We start from the raw sequence: 273 nt of genomic DNA on the forward strand, positions 1-273 counted from the left end.
TTAAAACTCATTTTATTTTCTATTCCAGACAAGGTAGAATTGTACATTAAAAACTACACCGCTGTATATTTGAACTTTGGATTTTATTTTATTTTTATTTTTATTTTTTGGTGGCGAGAAAACTTTTGGGTATCAAAGTCGAAGCTGTTTTCCACTCTGGGGTGTTTTAAGTGCAATTAATCCTTTTTTCTAACCCTAGACGTTAAATTAAAAAAGCAAAATAAAATAAATCTAAGGTCTTATCATAAGAGCAGCTACTACTAGCAAGCTCAC

This window comes from Asparagus officinalis, chromosome 8, assembly GCF_001876935.1.
Source record: "Asparagus officinalis chromosome 8, Aspof.V1, whole genome shotgun sequence".
Taxonomy (NCBI): Eukaryota; Viridiplantae; Streptophyta; class Magnoliopsida; order Asparagales; family Asparagaceae; genus Asparagus; species Asparagus officinalis.